The sequence below is a fragment of the Anas acuta genome, chromosome 2 (genome assembly GCF_963932015.1).
Source record: "Anas acuta chromosome 2, bAnaAcu1.1, whole genome shotgun sequence".
In the NCBI taxonomy this organism is placed as follows: domain Eukaryota; kingdom Metazoa; phylum Chordata; class Aves; order Anseriformes; family Anatidae; genus Anas; species Anas acuta.
The window spans coordinates 69482545-69505636 of record NC_088980.1 but is presented as its reverse complement, the minus strand read 5'-3'; the positions used below and the strand labels follow the sequence as shown (position 1 = coordinate 69505636).

The window sequence follows — 23092 nt, the reverse complement described above, 5'->3', positions numbered from 1 at the left end:
GGCAATTTTCCCAATTTTTAAAAAGAAATGTTAACTGCAAGCAGTGGGTCCTTTTTTTTTCTCCATTCACAAAGCAATTGCTATATCCTCCTCTGTATGTAGAATACGTATCAAGTCTGACACACTGGTTTAATTACTGCAAGAATGAGCAAAACAACGAGCTTTTACAGCCAAAGAGCCTCGACTTCTAACAGATGCCAATTCAACCTGTAGAGATATTCCATTGTGCCTTTGAAAATTTACCACACACACACCAAAAAAAAAAAAAAAAAAAAGAGAGAGAGAGAGAGAAAACAGTCTTCCACATTTTTTTTTCAAGAGAATAGAGGTTTTCCTTTTTAATCAGTGACCTGAAGAAGACATCTGCGCTCTTACACATTAATGTGCCATTAGTACACGAGTGCAACACAATTATCTTGGTGATTGTGACCAGACACAATCTAAGACACCAGTGAAAAGGAAGCCTATAAATCTCATTGCTAAATTATTTATATTGCTGTTGCAGCCAGACGTGCCCTTTGGGCAGAGATGAGAGCGCTGCCACACTGCCTGCATGCTGGGATTGTGAACATGGGTCAGCATCTCTACCCCTCTGCCTTCTCCACCATGTTTTCCCCACATGAGCTAGGACAAATAGCCCAGCCCACACCACAGACACCCACTGATTTCCCTCTTGCACAGAGTAGGGTCCAGCCACACTCCCAGTCTCCACTGGGAAGAGCAAGAGTCTCCCTCCTCCTGAGCTCACTGTACATTTAGCTCATTTTTCCTTGTTCTGGCAGGTTTTAATGAGTCTGGGGAAAAAATAGTTAGCATAGATGATGAAAATGATGTTTTGTGCAGAGAGTTAGTTCAGTATTAGCTTGACTGAGGGATGAAATTGCAGACTGCTGATGGTGTTTTTTTCTGCTTCATCATCTATTTTTCTTAAGATGGCAAACAGCTAGCAAAGTGCTCATTAATGGATAGTGACAAGTAGTTTCCTGTGGTCTTAAAACAAACCATCAATTACAGAAAGTGTTTTCAGTTCTTGAGGCTAAAAAACATTCAATACCATTCATCTGTTTGTGTGTTTTATCAAGTGATGAGAAATCCAAGTGAGAAACATATACAAAAAGAGAAGAGAGATGCTGCTGTGCCTACTTCAGACCAGGGTGCTTCAAAATAGCCTTCAGGTGAGGCTAAGATATTCAGTGTCCCTACAAAACAAATGGCTCTCTGAAGGACTATATGCCAGTCTTCATTTGACCTGATCACATTTTTTCAGTGGATTGGTAAATGCTCAAATCCCATAAAAGCTACATTAAAATTATATAGTTATAATTCTATAATTGTTTTATATATATTGCATAAAAAGCAAAGCACAGAGTAGGAAGAAAAGTAGGCTATAGTTTTAATGGATACTGACAAGAAGGTTAATTCTTACTACTTTTTCTTTCTATTCCAGCCTTTGTGCACTGACAGGTCAAGAAAGAGGATACTTCAAACCAGCTGCAAAAATTCACATGTGAAAGGCAAGAACAACTTCTGCTTCTAGAGTGTCAGAGAACTCCTAAATCAACCCATTTTTCTTTCATTCATGTCCAGTTTGAAATGATCTCTCCTGAAAAAAAAAAACACAACAAAAAACAAAAAAACAGGAACAGCATTGGCAAACGTTACAAGACCAATTCTTCATCACTATACACAGAAAAAGGAATCAGTTGCATCACTGGAAACATGAGAAATAGCAACAACCTAAAGGTGTGTAACAAAACAGAGCATTGGACCTTACAGGCCTGTTTATATCATCTAAAATAAACAAAGACATTCTCTTTGATGTCCTTACAGGAAATGTACAGGATCTCAGAAACACAGCTACTGTATTTAAAGTGGTGACAAAAATGTGCTTCTGAGCTGTGGACATCCTGTGAACCACTTTGATGTTTAAGTATACATCTATACCTTTTTTTACAATAGACATGAGAAAAAGTGGTTCTCAAAAGTACCAGGTGATATCTGAACAAGGTCTGGAATTACAAGCTATATGGAGCATTTCCAATGCAAGAACAAGTTCTGAGTCTCCGTTCATAAGTAGGTTTCAGCGCATTATGCAGCTGGCAGAGAGGCCTCTGCATTACGTGTCAGTGTCCTACGGTTCACAAAAAAATTGACTGCATGACTGGATTTTGCGCATCCATCCTGTAAGCCCAGTGTTAGAGTTGCCCATTAGTCACAAGCCAATATGGGACTCAGACTTTTTTCAGTTTCATAGGCTTTGGATCCAGAGGTTCAGTTTAAGACCAACCTCTCCTCAGCTGTCTCTTCCTTCACCAACAGAGACTACGCATCAGATTTACAAAGGGTGAGCAGTATAACTGTAATCTAAAATAATATAAAGAGGGTTCAACAACAAAAACAGAAAAGCTTCAAGCAAGAAAGCTTTTTCTGCACAATCATAATGTAGATATCTTCCTTTCAAATGTACTACATTCATCTCCAGCAGGACAACAGCTGCCAGCCCCTTGCACACATCCTGGGGGCTCAGGAGCAAAAGTCCTGCCCATTTACAGCCAAGTGCCTCATGGCGATTACTCACTGTTATGCTGGCACAAAATAGTCAGGGTCCAGCCATGACTACTGTTGGCAAGTCTTGTAAGAGGCAGATCATCATTCATGAAAGCGTACACTGCTCCTGTAGGGCTACATCAGGGACTGATTTACTCTTTGCATACGTATACATGCAGAACTTACAGGAAATGTGGAAGCAATTGGAACATATGGAAAGGTGGCTTTCTGCAAGTCGAAAGCTCTCTCCAGACACCCAACTTCTCATAATGATGGAGGTGTTTGTTTGCTCATGCTGTTGTGCATCCGCTACATGCCAAAATGATCCCCCCTGATCCCAGTTGTGTGCTCATGCCATAAGCGATAAAATAAGGCCTGACAAGCCATTTCAGATTCAGACCATTCTCATTATTCACCCCAGCGGATATTGTCTCAGTTAGATAGGCCAGCGGTTTCACAGGAACTGCATGGGTTATCTTGCTATAGTATAACCACATTTCTAACCACAAAGAAAATATTTCCGTCCATATAAATATTTAATACAAGCAATATCTTCATGTAGAAGAGAGGATATCAGGGATCCCTTTGTGACCATCCTGCTAACTGCATCCAGGCTAACTGCAACAACTCACCAACTCACTTCAGTAGAGCCAAGAACTATCAATGTAAGTTTTACAACCTTACTCAGGGTAAGTTTACTGAAGTCAGAAAAAATAGATTTAAGAACTCCTATTAGCATGACCTATCCACATCTTGGGTCAGATCCCAGGAAAAAAAAACACTCGTCCTCCCTTTTCAGCCATAAATTATGTGCTTAATTATCCAAATGTCAAACTGTGCTTGCAAATAACGAGGAAGGTCAGATCAGAGTGAGTTAGATGTTTAAAAGCCAGTTTCAGGGGCCAGCCCTTTCCACAGCAGACATGCAACAGCATTACACTTAGAACTCACCATCATGCTTTGCAAGTTGCTTCCACAAGAGCCACAAACAAGAAATGAACTGCTCTTCCCACTTGGAGCAGGTAGGGGGTCTCTGACAGCATGCTAGGCACTTACAGGAAGACAGGTTTTCAATTCCAGGGTTTCCCTGTGGGAACATCAAAACATATTGAGTCAAGAGTGTTGGACTCTATTGTTATGGAGAACTGTTTGGACTCCTCATGACTATTTACACTTAGGACAATCTCAGCCTCCAGCAAATCCAACAGCATGAGATGAAGGACACAATCATGTCCATTTTTTTTTCTTTGAAGTATTAGCCACAGTAGGATATTACTACTACAATATTGAATTGCTTCAGGGAAGGACTACAGGCCAAATTACCATGTCTGTAAGCAGAGATACTCTGAATGAAATTAATTATGGGAACAAGTATTAGAGTGCAAGTCAGCTGCACCTTGAATGTGGCCCTTTGGTCTTTCCAAGTATGTGGTTACCAACAGGCTAGGTCCATCTCCTCCACCTCAAAATAATCCTACTGCCTTCAGCATGATTCAGGTAGAGCCCAAGGTGTTTATAAAATGACATAAACCAACAACAGGCAAATGCGCAGGTATACTAACTTCTTCTCCTGTTTGCATGATGAGCATGGAAGCAAGTCAGAAGGGAAAATACTAATGAGACACGTTGGTTTTGGCAGCTGGCAGGCAGCCATTACCTGAAGTAAGGCTGGGGAACTGGGACTGCTCTATGTGTGCTGCTTGGGCACCCAGCACAGCTGATCTGTGGAGCAGCTGGGCCACTACTAGGGCAGAGATCAGGTGCACTCTACCACAGGGCTGACAGAAATCCCCAGGTCTTCCACACAGCTTTCACGTTGGTTTGCTGGGCGGGACAGACTTAAGTGAACGCCATGAAGCCCATCAGGTCATAACAGAAAGGCTACAACATGCAGCTTCCTAACCCTGATACCACCAGAAGATACTGCATTCTTTGACTGTATTCAAACAAGCCAACCAGTCCTGCAGCAAACTGCTTTCTCTCTCCAAAAACATCAGGTGCCATCTCCTGTCTGTCCAATGCAGCTCTTACTTGGTCTGCTCCTTGCCAGAAGCAGCACTCCTGGTCCTTCCAGCAGCATGAGTTTCTTCTGCTCTCTCCCATACCAGGTCATACCATGACATTTGCCACACCACTGATTTTCTCTGCAACTCTCATTCTCTCCGGGCTTTTCTTGCTCTCACTGAACTCAAAAACAACCATTTTTTGACAGCAAGTGTAGCAGCATGGCCCAGCTGCCTTGGGCCAAATACTAGCTGACCCAGCACCTCTGTGTTCCTAAAATAACCATTGAGCTTTGCATGCCATCACGCAGCCCATGCCCAGGAACATGGGTTGCCTCTGCAGACCAGATTTGGTTTTGGCACCCTGAAGAGGAACTGTGCTGAGGCCAACTCTCCTCCTGTATAGGCCCCTCTCACCCCACCCAGAAAGAGGAAATCGTGTGAGGTCTCAGTGAGCCTAAATCAAACATCCCATTTCCCAGGATGCTTTAAGGGACCACAGAATTGAAGGGATTTCCTCCTGACTAAAAGTAAGAATAACATGATTTCACTAAGGAAAAGGCACTACCTTCTAGCATTTCATGTGTAAATAGTTGCTTCCTTTGCCTCCACCAAACCTCTAAGCTAATTACAGCTTAAATGCTAACCCATGAGAAAAATACAGAACACTGAAACGTGGCATGGAAACATTGCAGCTCTAATCCTTTATAGCATTAGCTTGTTTAAACTTGATGAGATAGAAGGGAAAACAAAGGAGACACATGAAAAGATACCTGGTTACGTCACCTCAGCAGTTCCGTGAGTGTGTTTTCTTGTACTTTTTTCTTCCAATTTTTTTTAACATGCCTAGGGATCTCAAGTGAGTCAAAGTGCCCTTTACTCTCTCACGCATAAGAGAAGCTGCAAAACATGTCACAGAAGTTACATCTTTGAAGAGCCAGACAAAAAAAAAAAAATTAAAAAATAAATCTGCTGCAGCATTAAACATAAATTACACACACACCCTGAGCTTTCCCCTAGAGCTAGCATCTCACTTTTCTTTTCCAAACATGCTAGCAACACCTGGATGGGTTTTGTGCACCCCATCATCCATTCTCCAGGTTAAAAACACAAACAAATTAACAAAAAAATAACAAAAACAATGAAACACACACACTTTAGGATAAAATGTTCATTTAACATGAGGGAGAGAAGGAACCTAGTCAGAAACATTACTGTCAGATATAGGAAAATGAGAAACCAAAAGGGAAGTACTGTGCAAAGCACTTCGGGTATCTAGGAACAGGGGAGGAAAGTTGTGCAAGACAGCCCAAAAAGTGGGAAGAAACATGTAGTTGTTAAGTGTGCATGTATTAAAAGAGGAAACAGATGATCTCAAAAAACACAAATGAAAAATTTTGTCAAGAAAGAAAGGCGTGAACTATTTATTATCCTTTCATTTTTTATAGCTTCTCATTTTCCCTCTGCACCACAAGCTTTTGTATGTGTTTGACTAGGTCACCCAGACCAGAAGGCAGACCTGCATGCTGACAGCTCACATCTTTGCACAGGTGACCTCCTTTTCATAAAAGGTGAATACAACTTTCCCCAGAAATAGGCAAAGATGCAGGTGTTCACCACATGTAAAACCATCGCTTTTCCAGTTAAACTGAATGTAGAACTGAATCAGAACCCACACAGTAGGTTCTCACCTTTGAAAATTCTACCTTTGGGCCTTCATTCCACCTCCCAACCCTGACAATAAAATAGATACAATGAAGAGTTTCTTCAGGGCAGAGTGCATCAGTGAAGAGCAAAAAAGCTGAATTTATCACATCATTCTTCACTTTTTAATTAGGGGAAACATTGAAGAAAGACTGTGGAAGCAAAATCAATTTACTGGTCTTGATTTGGCTTTTTGTTTAGTGACAATTTGACTCCTAAGACCAAATTCTCTCTGGGGAAATAATTCCACTCACTTCAAGGCAATTGCTTCAATAGGTAAGTTGCTTAACTTTCTTTCTCAGGTCTATGTGCTTTCCCCCTTTGTTCTCTGAACCTGAAAATATCCTAAAAGTCAGGGCATTTCTCCACCACTCCTTCCAACGATACCGTCAAAGTGATAAACATTTTCTCTACACAGCTAAGCCTTTTTTCATATCTACAAGTCTTAAAAGAAATTAGAAATTACTTTAACTGTAAAATACCAGGGGGAAGAAATTTTGGAATATTCATCATTGTGATTAGAAGAAAAAGCAAGTCAGACTCTCTGATGGATGTGAGGTCTGTGGGATAGGAAAAAAAACGACCTTTTGTTAGTCCTATAATTCATGAATGCAGGTTCCCCACCTCCCATCTGTAAACTAGTCATATTGCTGAGTATACTGTGCATATTTAAGCACTCTGAATTCAAATTGTGATAGAAAAACTGTCATTTACTTCTTTACCATGACTTTTACCTTTATTTAGAACATACAATCAAAATAAATGTTGAGGAACCTGACTGGGGGTTTAGTTGAATCTAAACTCTATGGAATTTTTGTTCTACTTCTTGTTTTCAGCCCCAGTATTTCTTTGTAAGATATTTCACAGGGAGGTAACCAGAAAACCATTTCCTTTTTTTCCCCTTTTTTTTTCTTTTTCTTTTTTTTTTATATCTTAAAAGTCACATAAGAAAGATGAAATGACCATCAATAGTTCCCAGGGGATGTCTGGAAATAGAGGAGATTCATGAGGAGTGCTTAATGCATTAGCTTCTCTCACACATTCTAAACCCACATGAAAATCAGAACCCACATGGTAAAAGCCCTTATGATCTTGTGCACCACTTAAAATTTAAACAGTGTTCTAATGGAAAAAGATAACCTATTAAAGACAACAGTGCCCATCTACCAACATAATGTTCATGCTGCTAAGCCTGCTGGAGCTCTCTATTCTGCTATTAAAGCTCTTCCTACTTTTTTTTTTGTTGGTTTTTGTTTTTGTTTTTGTGTAGCACCAACCAAGGTGGAAGCCTAACAAAGGTGTGTTTTCCCCCGAGGGATCGCCATTCTCCTGCATGGATTTGCTTCTTTGCCTGCTTGTACTGAGGAACTGGGAGACACCTGGATATAGCTGCTAGGTAATGGGGATGAAATGCTGATAGCAGGGCAAGATTAATGTGATCTGATCCACTGGTGTTATCTTTCACATCTCTGCAGCCTTTTGCAATTTGAATTTGTAAATCCAATTTTCCTCTTTCAACACTGGCAGTTCTCCTCTTCATTTTTTCTCTAACCAGTCTCACGTCAAGGCTAACCATGAAGCAATCACTATCCAAAACCTCAAGGTCTGTAGACAAGACAAAAATATATTTTTCTTTCTCTCCTGAGACACAGTGTAAGGCCCAAATCCACATCTCTGTTTACCCGGAGAAATCTCCTAAATGAATAAACCCATCCATACCATGGGGATACACCACTACAAGAGAGTAATTGCCATAAGAGTGTCCCTCATCCTGGTAAAATGCAATTCGAGAGACAGCAGGATCATTCATCTCACCTGAGCCTTCAGAAACGTATCTTTATGTGCATTTCTATTTCTACTTTTGATTCCTGGGACATGCTGAGAGTTCACATATGGTGAGCTGCTATGGCTCAGGTGATGCACGATTCAGGCTCAGTGGAGAAACAGCACAGGGTGGCTGAGCCCATCCAACAACTCGCCACCGATGCTGAAAGGGGAAGTTGTACACCCCCTATATCACTCTTGTACACACTTTTTTGCTTACCTTGCACGAGCTCTGGTGCTTGTCAGGAGCCTCCAAGAACGGATACAAGCCACTAATCCAGCTGCAAATTATCTCACAAAGAGAAACTGACTTTTCTGCCAGGATAGGAGCAAAGTTGATTCAGTAAAAAGTTTTACAAGCTACAGAGCCAACACAAGAATGCAGAGCTGAGAGAGAGGGCAGGGGTAGGGAGGACAAGCTGCAATAGGATCACAGCCTTTGTCATCTGTAAGACTCAGCCATAATGCACAACTTCACCTTTGGGACCATGCAGATGTTGCCTCCTATCACTATGAAGCCATCCAAGCAGAATGCTGAGGTAGTAAAGAGTAAAAATTCTTAAGAAGAATTTTTAATTCTTAAACTCTGGCAGAAAAAAGAAAAATGCATGTGGATAGAGTTGTCTGAAAATACTTTTACAGAGGAAAATTGCAGGATAAGTATTTCAGTAGAGAATATATATATATATATTTAACAGCTGTTTAACATCAATCACTAACAAACATTCAGCATAAAAGATATCCTTGTTAATGATTCAGTGCCTTGCTTCTTCCAGTGAGAGGAAGCGCTTAAATCCAACATTTAGAGGCTGGATAACAAGTTGTTAAACAATAACTGGGAAAATACCTAACCTTTCGAAGGAGGAATGGCAAAGAGGAAGGGAAAGTGAGAGGGAAAGTGAAGGGGAAGGAACAAACACATATATACCACAAAAAGTAGATCACAATTTTCTTTTTTTTTTTTTTCTTTTTTTTTTTTTAGCCCTTTGAAGGCTGCTTTTCAAGTAAAATACATTACTTTTTAAAAGCCTGTAACAACACCACTTTGCACTTTTAATAAAGAGTTCTTAAAGCCATTAACGTCCATGTAGCCCACAATCTTTTCATATGGGAGAGACATGAAATGGCTGTTCTGGCAGCTGCTGCTGCTCTCACAGCCAGACAGCTCCTCCTTTTATCCATGCATAGCTGAGTGCTTACCCAGGAGCAGTGCAACAGTGTCCTCACCGCACGACTGCTCCTCTTGTTAGTGGGGTCAGTGAGGCATAGACAACCAGCAGCTGCTACCACCACACCAGCAAAGCCCTCAAAAGAAGCCCCTAAGCTGGAAAACAGATCCACACGGGTAGAAACTGCATCGTGCAAGAGTACACACCTACACATGATCAGGAAAAAAATCAGCACAGTAACAGCTCAGAGTAATAAACAGGCAGCCAAAAGTTTCTTTGTGAACACCTACTTCATAGGTTTATGTTATTACAGGATCTCCTCCTCTCATGGACAGAAGATGAGTTCTGCAACATTGCACCAAGTGCCCACGGTGGCCTGCAGGTATTTATTATTTACTGCAGTCTCAGGAGGTCCACACTAAAAGCAGCCTGGGGAAGCAGGCTATGTTTTATCCACCACATGACCCAGTTTTCAGCAGCTCTGTCAAGCACTTCTGTCACTACTGACAGGGCTGAGTAATGTTCAGTGAAGTAGGTGATGAGTTACGTGAAACTAGCTTCCAGAGGAAATTAATTTCCATGGAGAGGCTCTGGCTACTTGAACTTTGTTTTAAAAAGCTGTGTTTTATTGCAGTCTAAGTTAATGAAGAAAGGTAGCTGACAGGCTGCTGTGCCATCTGTGTTATCTTTCAGCCACCTTTCTTCCAGTAGCAGCAGCAGCCAAATAGGAATATCCACTGACATAGCTTCTATTTAAACTCATTTTACTGCCTCTCCACTATCGCCATGATAAATAATCAGGCCTACTTTTAATAGAATGCACTACATATGGCATCTCCACCAAGACCCTTCTTGAGCAGAGAACTGATTGCAAGAAGTACTGCACACTCAAGTCTTCTTCCTGGGAAGCTCTGTTGGTGTACCATCTGTATCCTCCTAACCTTAGGAGCACTTGATTTTCCAAAAATATTTTTTTTCTGCTCTTAAGTTGTCAGACTTACCACAGTGAGCACCCCAAAGAGTATCCACCCCTTGGTCCCACACTTGGCCTAATCTTTGTGTGTTGGAAGATTTGGGGGACCCTCAACTGAGGCCCTATTCCAGATAGTAGGATAAAGTAAAGGGTAGTAGGATAGTTAAATTCATCAATCACAAGAATGAATTCTCCATGAATTGCTTCAGACTGTCTTTCCACACTACAAAATTTACCCTAAAATTAAGGATAAACTAGTCTGTGCAACCTGTGTACAGTACATACCACATTCACACCTGGGTAGGTTACTGCTTCTAACAATGCTTACCTCAAGTATATTTGGAAGTATGGCTGTCTACATTTCAGAGAAACGTAGATATGTGGGAAAAATATAAAAGAGTCATCTATTATGGAGAGGCTGCTAGTCCATGTTTTCAATCTGAACACAAAAAGCAGGCACATTTATCTCTGCTTGGGATTCTTTGCATTAATATTGCTGGAAAACACACTTTGATGTGATCAGATGCTTCATAGTAGTTCCTCTACAAACATATCTGGAAACAGCAAATGGGTTGAAGCAGACTTCACAAGGTGGGATTTCCTTGTGGTATTTTCTACTGGTATTTTGAAGAAAAACGATAACAACAACAATAAGGAAAGAAAAAAAAATACAAGAATAAGAAAGTAAAAAAAAAAAAAAAAACAAAAAACTTGAAGAAGCTTTAGTTTACATGCCTTTGACACTGTGTGCTTGCAAAAGTATCAGGTGAAAGCATGTGCAAGTTCTAAAAAGAATTTTTAAAAGCAGCACTCAAAAATACCAGAAACTCAGAGCTGTATAGGCCTTAGCCTAGACACAGTCCCAGGCAAGAAAAAAAGGAGATGTCTCACCTCACCATTTAGCTGCCCCAAGAAATGTAGGTACAATACTAATTTCTTCTTCTCCATCTTCACCTCTCTTGTATAGTATTTTACAAGCTTAGCTAGACACTATGAAGATATCTCACATGTTTCACTAGCTGAAAAGATTCTCAATAGCATAACAGGTTTTCCTACAGTAAAACCTAAATGTGCAGCAGCTTTCCTTAACATTTCTAGATATATTCTGATAGTATTAAATACATATATCACATAAAAAAAATATATATCATACATATTATCAAATAAATACTTGTCATTCTGATCAGCATTAAACTCAGCCATGTCTGATTCATTGCAGCACGTACCCAACCTTCTCACCAGTACTTGCCAGCCATTAGCATTCAAAATTAGTGAATCAGTTCCTCATCAGACTGTCTTAGAAACAGAACAGTTTTTTAAATAATTATGAATTCCAAGGAGATTTGTCTTCACATTTTTGATGTTGATGAGTTTATGTTCTCAAACACTGCTATGTAGCCATCAGCATTAGAATCTTGCTTTTTAAAAATAGTCATATGAAAGTGATATGAAATAGCATGACTCCAGAAGTCAAGGATCAATCAGTCAAAATAAATGCATGAAGCTTGGCGGCTTTATTTAACTTCACAAGCTTTGTGGACAATGTAGAGCAAAAACCAGCCATGGGAAGTCCTTGTTTTTTTGGAGGGACATGAAGCAGCAGTGAAGTGCAGGGTCCCTACCCTCTAGGGTAGGGAAAACATCATGTAATGGTGAAAATGTGACTCTTTGCATGAACTCACTGAGCTGCAGGGGACAGCCTGCAACTCTTGTGACTACGGCATGAAGTCAGTAAGATATATATACTTGGTCCCTAAACTTCAGTTGCAACTGCCACTGCTAGAAGTCTCTCTAAACGAGAGCCAAGATTTTGATTGTCTTCTTTAAGCGTAGGAACTGGAATCACACAGGCGTAAAATCCTGATGTGCCACAAAATGCACAGGTAATAAAACTACCATATATAAAGTATCTTCAGATCTTAGGGAACCTTAAGATGCCGTTCTTCCAAGAACATATTCACACCAAATAATTTATTCCTGTTCTAAGCTATTTTAGCTGCTAAAAAGCCAGAGGGTAGCATGCAACAAAGTTTGTTTTATACACACACACACACACACATATATATATACATATACATATATATATATATATAAGAATTTTCTTTTTCCATTCAGCTTCTAACTAGAAATATCTGGCCGGTGTTGTTCCAACTAGACTATATTTACTTCCAGGAATAAGAGCAAGTCAGGAGATTTTCACTGGCAACATAAATGGTCTCAGAAAAATGTGTGAGTGAAAAAATTAAAAATAAAAAGCCCAAAGGACACAAAATTAGAATGAAAATGTTTACACCACTTCAGCCTTTGAAGTTTTTCCTTTCTTTCTGCAGGTACTTCTCATTTCTCTCAGCATTTCATAATTGCCATTAAGCTGGTACCTGTTATGCAGGAAAACAGTGACATGGCAGAGATAATTCCCAAGGCTTTAGTATCTGATTTGAGGTGTGCTCTTCTCCAGCTCTAATGGGGGCCAGGCTATATTCCTGCTGCCTGCCTTGTTTGTCTACAGAGCTGTGGCAAGACAGCTTGCACGAGGCAAAGTAATTCCCTCTGGGGACTGTAATCAGGTGGGTTGCCAGGACAAAATGCTGAAGCAGCATCCCCAAGAAGGGCAGTGAACAAAAACCTTTCTGCCACCTGGATAGGTCAGGAGTCTTGTCTGTTACCAGGAGGTGAAAGCCCACTGTCAGCCGGTATGTGTAACAGTCATCAGAAATCAACATATGTCCTAAAAAATAAATTCCCTCTTGTAACTAACCCAATAAAAGTGCTTGCACGTGTCTGCATGCTTATAATCTTACCTGCATCTTGGCACTGCACATTGGTTATATACAGTCTGCACAGCGGGGCAGGTCACATAGACAAAAGCCCTGACATCTTTCCACTCCTTATAAAAGTCATCATCCATGCAGAGACCATGACAGCTGCTGGGCCGACAGCTCCACAGCAGAACGTTGCTGCAGGTCAGAGCAGCTGCACATGGTGAGCAGTGCTGTGTGGTCCCCCTGTACCAACCCAATGCAAAGGGACCACAGTGGGGAGCAGAGAGGGAGTTGGACTCACAGTCAGTGTCTTTTTGGCTTCTCTGCTGCTAGGTGCCAAGTTTAATTAATTTTATGCAGGTTCTCCCTTCCGGGCAGGGCATGATCCATGCCTTTGTGTCGCCAGCTGGTAAGCAGGCTCTGTGAATTTGTACCAATAGTCAGAAAGTTAAAAGGCAGATTGTGCTCTCCACTGCATGGGTAGAGGAGAGCCCTGCATTTGACCTGGATGCTCTCCAGCAAGCAGCTGCAGCCTGTCCCCTCTGGTTCAGGCAGTTCAGAGCCCTTTCCACGGAGACAAACATTTCATTTGCATTTCCCTTTCCCACCTCGGATAATGGGAACATACTGCTGATGGCGGTCACAGAGGCCGTCCATCACACACCACTTCAGAGATCTCCCGTTGTGCAATTCACTCCTCAGACAATAAAAATACCATGAAAATCCACAGTGGCACAGGTTATCCTTCAAGTCACAGCATTTGCTAAATGAAGAGAAACATGCAAGGCATCATGTCATACCCAGTGCAGCTCTGACTGCATGCTGGAAGCTTCCTCAGCACAGTAATTGGTAACACTTGAGGTTTTTACTAAGTGTTTAAACCAGAGTGTAAGTGAAACACAACCTCTAGCAGAGATGTAATACATTTTTTAAAATAGACTATGCATTACTGAATATGCCACCATTTTTCTAGTACCCTTTGAAAGGCAAATGAAAGGGCCAGCCTTCCTAATCTAGCAGGCAAGCCACATAGCACAAGCTTCATGTAGGATGTACCAGCCTCCTACTTCTCACTCTGCCTCCCCCAGCCAGGGCTTCACTCCCAAACACCTCTGGGTCTGACAGCCAGGATCCATCCCCAAACCTCTCTGCATCTGAGGGCCTGGAGAGCCCCAGCCCTCCTCAGCTCTTACCCAAGGTGCTGCCAGTCCCTCTAAAAGCCAGCAGAGGAGCCATGCTTTGCTTTTGCACAAGGCAGAAGCTCCTGTGCTGTGCAGAACAGCTGAACTTCAATGACTTGCAAAACCCAGGATGCCTAGAAATAGCGCCGTGGCCGCCTCTGGGTTAGATGCCATTAAAAATAAGCATGGACTGTGCCCCCTCTTTTCTTTGCACAGGCACAGGTTTGATTCTTGCTGTCTTCTCATTTGCCAACTCAGAAATCACCCCATCACTTTGCAACCTAATGGAGAAACTATGTGAGAACACAAATGTCGCATATCTCCTAATATAACCTGCTAGTTAGAAAGGAATTGGAGCAAATGAGATCTCCTGGGCCCAGGAACCTGTGCCTGGTGAACAAACCAAGCAAGCTACTTCCCAAAGGGCCCTTTGGATATAACTTGGAAAGGATTGCATAAAAAAATCAGCATAGGCAGAGGAATCTTTTTTTCAGAATAGTCCTTCGTTTGTGAAGAACTAAAGATACACTTTCAGAAGTACTGTTGTGGCTTAATCTTGCTAAATACCATTCTGCTGGAGGCCAGACACCCTGCATTTTTAAAGAGATTTTATGGACTGTTTATCTTAATATAATCTCCCACAAACGTTTATGGGGAGCGTTTTATTTAAAGCAGTCTGTGATCGGTATAAACATCACCATGGTATTAGGCTAACCAAGCTCTGAGCCGAACTGGAAGTCGTGTGGGAGCTTTATTTGGGATATTAAAGTAGCACAGCTCAATATATGATTTTATTTGCAGTAGACTGCTGGGAATTAGAGATTAGTCATGTGGGGATTTTAACAGTTGTGAAGTTATAGAAGGCTGACTCAATGGTTTTCGTCTTGTAAAATGTCACCCAACTGTCTTGTTACTTCAGATTACAAGATTAAGAAGTTAAATACTCAAATCCCCACAGAAAGGTTTGAATTTTGGGGTGGGAGGGCAGGAGAGAAGCACAGAAGCAGGAGAGAAGTAGGAAGGTATCTGCAAGCACAGTCCCATAGTGTTCTCACAAGTGACTAGAAAAATGGCACTGGTGCTTCCAAATTTAATTTTCTCTCCATGACCCTGTGTCAGATTCATTCAGTTTACAAGTCGATTTCATATTATTAATTGTCAGCCTTGAAAACTCCGCTTGGGATCCACAAATCAAGTTGTGTCTCTTTAAGCCTCCTAAATCACCAGTAATGAAGATTCTGCCCTTTGTAATTTACCTGTCAGTGCTTTGGAGATCCAGACCCAAATCCATCTTGCTCAGCCCTGCAGTGCCTGAATATGTAGCTCTGGATCTTTTCTGAAGCAGCACTGTTGTTTCAACGTGGAGGAGACTAAGACAGACGTTCCCCGGGCCTCCTCACTTTTTTCTTCACTCTATTTGTTATACACATATTGCTGGGATGCTGAGAGGATGCAAGAAAATGGGTCTTAAGATACTGGAAAAAATGCACTAAGTGAAGGATCAGATAGGATTACCTGCTGCTCTGCCCTGAGCTGTATGTTGACGTTCTCAGTAGCAGGATAGGCTGAAAAGAGGATGAAAAGAGAGAAGAATGTGGCCCACCTGACTGCCATAGAAGAGAATTTTGATATACCCTTTGTTCGCTAGGTTTTATTTTGCACATGCAGGAATCCAGGTTTCTGTGACGTCTAAATTCTTGGCCTTTTGCCACCCATATCAGTAACTAGCATTTGTTATTAGTAAGAGAGCTCTTGTCCTATTAGAAGTCCATCCTTCTTCACATTCTGTACTTGCTATTGATTACATTTACACAATCATACAGTCTATTTAAGCTTGTACTTTGAGGAAAGTGATAGTGCTTTACATTAGGCAGTGTCACTTGCTAGATTCACATATGGCAGTTGCATGGTGAGTTGAAAAAGAAGCAATCAAGGGCTGTGTGTGGGAGTTTCTGATTTGTGCCTCGGAGTTACTGCCTCTCTGCCAGGTATAAAGGCAGAGCCAGAACAAACTCTTCTAGAAAAAATAACACTATTTTTGCTGCTAACACATAACGAAGATCAGGGATCAGATTTCTTATGTCAGTCATGTTATCTTTTTAGCCAGCTCCAGACTGTGTATTGCAGGCCATCTGATTTTTGCTGCCTGCAGTCCAGCTTCTGGTAATTGCTCTGCCCCAGAATGAGCATTCCGCTGAGCAGAAACAATCTGATCCCAGAGCCTTTGTATTTACTCCCCCAAACATGAAAACAACTCCAAAATCCATGTATGAAAAGCTTATAACTTTGCCTCATACCACTTCAGAGCATGGAAAATGCTGATGATCCATGATTTTCACTTCATTCATTCATCAAATTCTTGGGATAGTGTATCCAGGAAGAAGAAAATCACCATGTCACAATTAAATGCTACAGAAAACTACCTGCACAGGAGTTAGCTACATAAGACTTCAACAAATACTGAGTATAGTTCATTCTCTACTGAACCAAGAATCTCCTTGTAAAAACACCTTCTCCTTAGTAAGTTGCTTGAAAGGAAACCTTATCCAGGATATTTAAACAGCTGCTGAATTGAAGCCTTATATGCATTCCTATGAACTTGGCTGTATCTCATTTTTTCCCTGCCCTTATTTCCAATTTACAGGGATTTAAAATAGTCACTGTAATAGATTAAACAAAGCAATCCTGATGTAACTTTCATCTCAGGAATTCCCTAAACACCTGATGGTGTGATGCAGGGGAGGTATGTCAGGGTAGGCATCAATCTCTGACACACTATGGCAGTTCTCATTTTCCTACAGACTTTCCAAAATTGGTACAGTTATGATGCAACTCTTCCTCTGAGACACCAAGTGAACAAGTACATCTCAGCCAGTAATGTTTTACGCTTTAGCTTAAGAACCTACGCTGTGTAAACTGTTATTTTTGCCATCACAGATAGAGTCATCTTAGTACCTAAAAGGACAAAGGACAATAATGTCTTATTTTGCCTTTAAGATGAATAATGCATCCTTTACCTCCTGATTTCCACCCACTAAACTCCTTAATCATTGCTAAGCTACTATCAGGGTTATTACCTTCATCCACATCATCTAATCCCATTTTGATGCCTTTTGGTCTTGCTCACATGCTGTAGCAATGAGTTTCACTAACTTTCCAATCACCGCAAGATAGGTTATTGCCTGAAGACCGTTAAACCTTCTCCCCAGTGAATTTCACTGGATAATCTTGTGTTGTGGCTGCCCATGGCAGTTTCTCATACACTTTATCCATGTTCTCCACAGCAGACCTCCATGGCACCACACACCTGTCTCTCCATAGCCACTTTCCCCCCCTAGACTGAAGAATGCAACTTATTCTCCTGCTATAAAAACTACATCTATCATGTTTTTTGCCCTTGTCTGAGCTTTTTCTAATCCTACTGTGTCCTGGTTGAGAGTGTGTTCAGAACTGCATAGATTTATATAGGGACATAATGTTTAACCTCCATTCCTTTTCTGCTCTTGTCTAGTCTTCCATCATGAGGGAACTGAAACAATATTTATTATGCAGAGATGGTATCTTCCATATCTTGGATGAAACAGTTTTGGTTATTGAGGATCCAGGCTCAGATGAACGAGAGGATACAACCAATGAAAAAAAAAAAATTAAATAAAATTAGGCAATCAGGTTAGAAATTAAAGGAAAGAATAGTGTGATAATAAAAAAATAAAAATAAAAATAAAAATAAAGCAAAATTTATGCAAGTTTTCATAGCACAGTATTTGGGAGGGACAAAAAAAAAAAAAAATCATATTTTTTTGCTGAGCTGTGGTTTGAAAAAGTGTCACCGAGGTAACCATACCAGGAATTTAGGGTATCTCTATGCTGCACACTAATAATTTATCCAGTCAAGCTCTGTGCTAATGCAACTATACTGCTTATAATACTTACAAGCTGACTAGTTTAGGGCTCTCTCTGAAACCCCTTCAACCAAATTGCACTGTGCAATAGAAATTAAAAAAAATAAAATAAAATAAAAAATGTTCAGCGCTGCAGGACGCCTTGAAAAGGAAAGTAACACAATTATCTCCTTTATACCAATGGAATAGCAGCTATGGTGTCTTTACAGGGTGGTGTTGAATAAACCTTGCAGAAGACCTGAGCCAGGCCAACCTATGCAGCCTTACTCTGCATAGATGAAGATGCCTGCTGACTCCAACAGAAGTGCTCCCAGGCACAAAATTAAATCCAGGCATATGGGTCTTTTGCAGCAGTAGGCCTAAAATTGGTAACCCCCCCTACGCATAGAAAGCTATCTCTGCAATAGAGCCTGTGCAAGATGATATGTTATCAGGGCGACAGGGCCTGACACACAGGGGTGCTGTACCTAAGATGCAGCAGTTACTACACACTTGAACTCACCCTAACTCTAAACAGGATCAAAATTTAAGAGACTGTGTCTCAGACAAAAATGCAACTGGAGCATGAGGAAGGCCTTACTCCATTAGCTTTGGTCTTTTATTTCTGCCCGTAACAGAAAACACCAGTTTGTGCACAGAGGGTGGCTGCTCACTGAGGGCACAGACTTCTCTCCAGAGAGGAGTCACACACTGGTACAACGTCCTTTCTGTTTCTAAAGCCCTTGGCCACAAGTAAGCCTCACCTGCCTTGCACAGGCCAATTGATGTGCCCCTAAATTCACAAGGAACAGAAAACCCTGAGTTGCCAATTCCCCTCTGATATGTGATGATCAGAGTCGAGGGACGCATTTGAACATTTCCAAGGAGCTCCTCACTGAAACAGGCACAGAGTAATCATACCTTCTGGACGCAGGCATAGCTATCCCAACAGGCCAGCCTGGGAGAAACGTGGTATTAAATTAACAGCTACCCATGACACACAGAACTGACATGATGGCTGATGTATTTTTGGCCTGATTTCCTGTCTGTCAGCTCCCTTTAGCGAATTTTTTCTTTAGCTAATTTTAACCAATTTTGAAAGAAGGGCTGAAGTCTCACAGATAATTATATTTTTATAAGTTTCAAGGATCTGGCAGCTGGAGAGAGAAGAAAGACCAAAATTAGTGCTTTCCATTAAGGAAAGGCAGGCAAAACTCAGCCACTATATATACACCAGTGAGCCTGAGACAGCTAACGAACCCATACACATACAGCTGCAGACTAGCATCATCTGTGTTCTCTCTTGTCCAATAAAGCTGGTAAGAAGGACATGGAGATGCACTAGCAGTTTTGCACTGGTGTACGTGTTAGGACACAAACTCATAGATGTCCAGTTTTAAATAAATTCTGCTGTTCTCATAACAGTTCCCGTGGTTTTGTTGAGGTACTGGTAATAGCAGCGTATCTACTGAAATTAAGATTATTTGTGAAGATGCAGTCAAAAATATCTACCTTATTGTAGAAAACTACAATTATTGCATCTCATTAATGACTTTTATTCACGATCGTTCTGTTTTCAACGGTTAATCCCACAGTTATTAGATCATAATATTGGACCATGAATTTTGTAATTATTAAAAAGAAATTCAAAGTTTCTCAGGCCAATTTTCTGTTGTGTCAAATTAAGGGAAATTGTGGTTTGTCTTTAAATTAAAACCAAAAAGAAAAACAATGCTTCAGAAATAAAAATGTCATTGTTCAAGGAAGAGTAATAAAGTATGAATGCTTCTCCTTCATCAGAGTGTTTTATAAATGAGCAAGAACACTGAAGCCAATAAATTACCATTACCCAAGCTTCATAAATCCTCAGAGGTTGGTTTTTACCATGTAGTTTAAGTGTAGTGTAGTAAGATCTCAGAAGAGGCTAAGAAAGATTCATTTGGTGGATTTATAGGTAGAGAAGAGGTCTCTGCACTTTCTCAACAATTACTTGCAAAGTCAATATGGAAAAAGTTGCCCATTATGAAAATTGGTGGTCCTATAAGACATCTCTCTGTAAGTGAAACTGTAAGAAAAGGCCTACAGTTACGCAGTAGAATGAGTAGGTTTTATCTGCCCATTTTTCAAGCACAGCTTTGCTAGCAGGTTAGCTGGAACAGGGAATCAAAACAACAACAACAACAAAAATAAAAGTAAGGTCAGCATACATACAAATATGAAACATCACTGAAACTTGGAACACAATTTAAAAAGTGAAAAGTGGAGGAGTTGACCAAAACAAGAGGCAAAATAGGTTGCATGAATCGTACAGGGAGTTACCCAAGGAAGAGTGACAGGGAACACAGATGGGTTCCTCCTGTACCGATTCAGCTCCTTGATGTAACAACACCCAGAACCACAAAGGATATACACCAGCACAGTTTGAAAGTGGAAAGACAGAGAAAATAAATAGAATGTCTAGTCTATAAATATGAAATGAAACCATTGCTGCAAAGGGCTTTGTGCCTTGTGGAAAGCAAGTATAAGCTTGTCTGCACTGTCCTACAATTGGAGTTTGGGAGAAATGTCTACATTTGGGTACAGCAAAAAATTCAAGTTTAGGTCTCAGTGAAATCTGGGCTTCTAAGTATCCCAATTTCCTTAAATTTGGAACCCGTGTTACTTACATGCTTCTGATGATTTTTACCATTGAGTGAAATTGTAAACCCAACAGGCTGGAGACTGTCTCACATTTATCTCCTTAGCTGATCGCAAAATACAAATTGTAGCTTGCCATACATTTCTAAGAAGAACAAAAAGACAGACCTCTCCAGCAATGGGCAAATAAGAGAAAGCCACCATGTCTGAGCTCTGAGCCAGACCCAGGGGAGGAGAGGGGCTGTTGGAAAGCTGTTGATTAAACTTTGCTTCTACTAAAGTAGGCTGCTGGAGGGCATCATTATCAATAGGAAACATGTACTTCAGTTAAAATTAAAAAAAAAAAAAAAAAGTTGTTTCTTGTACTCATATAACAAGGAAGCCATTTGAGTGCATCAGATTAAGAGTATTATTATATGCTGTCACAGGGCGTCCTTGAAGGCAACCCATGAGATGAACAACATGCAGTATGTGATAGCATTCAGAGCACAGCTTTTACTATTCCATGCCTTTGAACAGCACTTGGTGACCTTGAATATTCTGAGCAGGGATATGGGAGGGCTGTATTAAGAAGGAATTATTAAATATTGATTTTTTCTCTCCTGGCATTGGGCATCAAGATAAATGCCAGAAATTCATCTATCCTGTTGAAGCTCACCCAGAAAAGGTGCTTCATCAAGTTCTAGTGCATAGAAAAGGAGACAGGGACAAAGAAACAAGAAACTTTTGCAGCTTTTCAAATCAAAAAAAAAAAAAAAAAAAAAAGAAGTCTTTGTCAGGCTTCTGAGCAGACCCTTAAAAAAGCTTCTGCAACCAGTATTAGCTCAGTTACTGCACTGCTCTCCTGTTACACCCCCATCACAGATTTATTCACTTACTCATGGAAGTTATCCTAATACTAAGACCACAAAAATTATGAGACTTTCAGAGGGAAATTTGCAAGTGCTTATGCCATGCTCAGGAACTTTGCTGATCCAAAACTTGGTACTTGTCTCGCTTCCTCCTGAGCACAGTCCGTGAACTTTCAGACCAGGGAATCCTGGGTCAAACTCAATAAAACTTGTGGCACCTTGATGCTAACCTAACACATGCTGCAATGCTTATGGTTAATTTCACACTTAAAATATCTTTTCAGGAGTTCTCAAGACAGAAACCCTGAACTTTATTATTTTATTAACTGCCAGCAAGGGAGTGCCTTCATTGATTCTCTCATTCACTCTAAAATAATGATAAAATAATATGTTGCCACAGAGTTCAGCTGTGGATTTTAAGGCCAGCATGACTTTGTCCAGAACTGGATGAATTCCAGGGCTGAAGGAAAGGAGAGAGCCAGAACTTGTGACTGCATCAGAGCTCAGCTGCAATTCGAACTAGGATAGTCTTTCTGGCACCTTCAGTGCTACTGGATCCACTTTACAAAAGGAAAGCTGGAGGACATTTTAATGATTTATTCAAGCCATAGTCAGGTTGCTCACAGTTCTCTGCTGACAATGCAACATGTTCCTTTGAACCAGGGCTTCAGCTTACTGACATTTTTCCAGAAAATTGGAACAATTGACCTCCTTGGAAGAGTCACAGCTCAAAAGGTGGTGCAGTTTTTGCTCTTTGGAGTTCTAAGAACCCAACTGGATAAGGCCCTGAGTAACCAGATCTAACATCATTGTCTGTCCTACTTTGAGCCTGAGGTGGGATTAGAGATGTCCCAAGATCACTTCCAACCTAATTTATCCTATGATCCTGTGACAATGCTCATGACTTGCAAACGAAGTCCTCTGTAATTTGTTCTCCCAAATAGGGGATGTTGGTTTTTTTTTTTTTCCAAAAATTAAATTCATGAAAAATTCCTATTTGCTCTGTATCCTATTCAGATATGCCGGTATGGATGAAATGGCATTTGGTTGATCTCAAAGAATGGATGCTCACTTCATCCTCTTGAGACCCAAGCCAAGTTCTCTGTTTCATTTTAAATGTTGACACAGTGGTTATTTGCAGTCTGTTTAAGCCTAGTGGGCTGAAACCTTAAGAAAAAATTGAGGAGAGAGTTCATCAATAACATCTGCTGGTGAAAAGAGCGAAGAACCCTCCCTCACAAGTCCCTCAGTGAGACTTGCCAGAGCTTTCTATAAGAATCTGCTGAAGAAGACAGGGAGACACCTGGGAAGCACAGGGCTAAGGTAGGCCTAATCTTCATGTGCAGTTTATACCAATTCAGGCTCTTTATAAAAGCAGATGTTTTCAGCTAGAGATGAATCTAATAGCCATTGTCACATATTGGAAAACACAGGCAAAGAAAATGCTGAGTGTGCATGGGGTGAGGAGTGGCAGCTTGCAGAATTTTGGCAAAGTTTTTTGTGGTATGAAGAGTCCTGAGGGATTTTTGTTTCTGAAAGGAATGGAAAAGACTTGCCTGG

The 23092-nt window shown here is 40.8% G+C and overlaps 1 long non-coding RNA gene across 4 annotated transcripts; it reads right to left on the bottom strand.

The window, feature by feature from the left end:
* Positions 1 to 731: 731 nt before the first annotated feature.
* LOC137850584 (uncharacterized) lies at positions 732 to 16540 on the bottom strand. Of its 4 annotated transcripts, none has more exons than XR_011092651.1 (5): positions 16461 to 16540; positions 5324 to 5450; positions 3499 to 3634; positions 2579 to 2682; positions 732 to 1603 (listed from the first exon to the last, which is right to left on the bottom strand). It is a non-coding gene; the product is annotated as an uncharacterized lncRNA (long non-coding RNA). The 4 variants fall into 4 exon arrangements; XR_011092649.1 differs by lacking the exon at positions 16461 to 16540 and adding an exon at positions 14176 to 15830; XR_011092650.1 differs by lacking the exon at positions 16461 to 16540 and adding an exon at positions 8299 to 14160.
* Between the last annotated feature and the right edge of the window lie 6552 nt (positions 16541 to 23092).